The sequence below is a fragment of the Ursus americanus genome, chromosome 5, assembly GCF_024610735.1.
Source record: "Ursus americanus isolate L20-20 chromosome 5, mUrsAme1.1.p, whole genome shotgun sequence".
Classification (NCBI taxonomy): domain Eukaryota; kingdom Metazoa; phylum Chordata; class Mammalia; order Carnivora; family Ursidae; genus Ursus; species Ursus americanus.
In genome coordinates, this window is record NC_142131.1 from 44,763,400 (window position 1) to 44,765,685 (window position 2,286).

At 43.5% G+C, this 2,286-nt stretch overlaps 1 pseudogene; it reads left to right on the plus strand.

Moving 5' to 3' along the window:
• Positions 1–712: 712 nt before the first annotated feature.
• On the plus strand, positions 713–1,837 carry LOC123790563 (large ribosomal subunit protein uL30-like; annotated as a pseudogene).
• Positions 1,838–2,286: the final 449 nt, after the last annotated feature.

A 2,286-nucleotide genomic window follows, 5' to 3' on the forward strand; every position in this document is an offset into this window, starting at 1 on the left:
ATCTACATTCTGTTCGGTTCCCCACATGGCTTATGATGCAGACCGTGATAGAACATGCTTTGACTTCTATTGTTACTAGCACCTAAGATGCCAAGAGAGTGGGTCACTGCTAAGCCCGATCCATTATACGTAAGCTAACTTAATACTTGTCTTTGCTGGTTGACCAGTGCTAATGGTCCTCATTGCATCCAGATCAGTCACTGCTCAGAAGGAACAAAGGACGGGTATGCTGTAAATAATCCTTGTGTGGGCTGACTCTGAAAAAGAGACTTTGTTCCCCTGTCAGCTCTGAAACAAACGTATATGACAGGACACCTGTCCAGTAGTATTTAAACAATACTGTGTCTGTGTCTGTGCGTGCGTGCGTGCATGCGTGTGTGCGTGTGCGCGCACACATGCATGGGCATAGCTATTGGACCCAAGGTTAGTATTTCAAGGGTCTACCCCACACTTCTGATAAAGTTCTGCTGTAATGCGACATAGGTACTCGTAAAAATCACCATGCTATGCACAACAGTGCAAGAAAAACCACAGGGCTTGTGGGGAAAGATGGGATCAGAGAGACAACACTCCAAAACTTTATCAGTGACACATAAAGAAAAAGGTATAGGAACCTAATAAAAATGCCAGCACAGTTTCACACATGTTAAATGGTTAAGAAATTCATAAGTAGCCTCATAACTCAAGAAATTCATAAGCAGTGAGAAAAAAGGGTCTAGAAGAGGAGAAAAAGAAGGTTCCCGCTGTGCCAGAAACCATTAAGACAAAGAAAAAGAATATTGCAGAGCTGAAGATCAAGCACCTGAGAAATTTGCCAAAAAGATGCCTCAAAAGGCAAGGAGGAAGCTTATCTATGAAAAAGCCATGCACCATATTAGGGAAAATTGGCAGATGTACAGAAGTAATATTTGAATTGTGAGGATGGCAAGAAAAGTGAGCAACTTCTTTTTTTTTTTTTTTTAAGGATTTTATTTATGGGGCACCTGGGTGGCTCAGTCAGTTAAGTGTCTGCCTTCGGCTCAGGTCATGATCTCAGGGTCCTGGGATCAAGTCCCGCTGCTCAGCCTGCTTCTCCCTCTGCTCCTCCCCGTTTGTGCTTTCTCTCTAGCTCGCTTTCTCTCAAATAAATAAATAAAATCTTAAAATAAATAGAAGATTTTATTTATTTATTTGAGAAAGAGAGCATAAACAGGGGGAGAGACAGAGGGAGAGGGAGAAGCAGACTCCCCGCTGAGCAGTGGGGCTCAATCTCAGGATTCTGGGATTATGACCAGAGCTGAAGGCAGACGCTTAACCAACTGAGCCACCCGGAGCCCTGAAAAGTGAGTAACTTCTATGTAACTGTGGAACCCAAATGGGCATTTGTTCTCAGGATCAGAGGTAGCAATGGTGTGAGCCCAAAGTTCCAGAAGCTGTTGACAGTTCCTCACCTGTGTCAGTTATTCGTGGCAGCCCTGTGAAGATCAGAAAGGCTTCCGTTAACATGTTGAGGATGGTGGAGCCCTACACTGCATGGGGTACCCAAGCCTGAAATCAGTAAATGAATTGATCTACCAGCGTGGTCATGGCAAAATCAACAAAAAAGTCAATTGTCCTGACAGACAACACTTTGATTGCTCCAACTCTTGGTAAATAGGGCATCATCTGCATGGAGGATCTTACTCATGTGATCTGAATTGCTGGAAAATGCTTCAGAGAGGGAAACAACTTCCTGTGGCCCTTCGAATTATCTTCTCCACGAGGGAGAATGAAGAAAAAGATCATGGATTTTGTAGAAGGTGGAGACGCTGGCAGCAGGGAAGACCAGATCAATAGTCTTGATAGAAGGTTGAACTAACGTGTCTGCCATGACTATAATCTGGTCAGTTAGTAAACAGTGACCACTTTCAAGTTGGAAAAAAAAAAAAGGAAATTCACAACACAATAAACATGGCACTTTGCCTTAAAAAGACTTTAAATTTGAGGACATAGTGTTGAAAGGGTTGCAGCTTGTGATTCACTGCCAAGTGGTGGGAAGGTAGGTTATCTAAACTCAGAGGAAAGATTCTAACAGCAGATGTGGATGGGCACGACATAACACCTTCAGTGAACTGAGCTAGGTGGTGGGTATTTGAGGGGTGTGTGTGCACACACATGTGCATTTCAGGTATCCCAGGCCCCTGGGTTCAGCTGAGTGCTGTGTTCTGCTTTCATCCAGTTTCTCACTCATAAGAGCTCACCTCACACAGCAAAGGTAAATGTGTACCTATGTGTACTCATATTGTTTCCTAATATATCAATCACGTT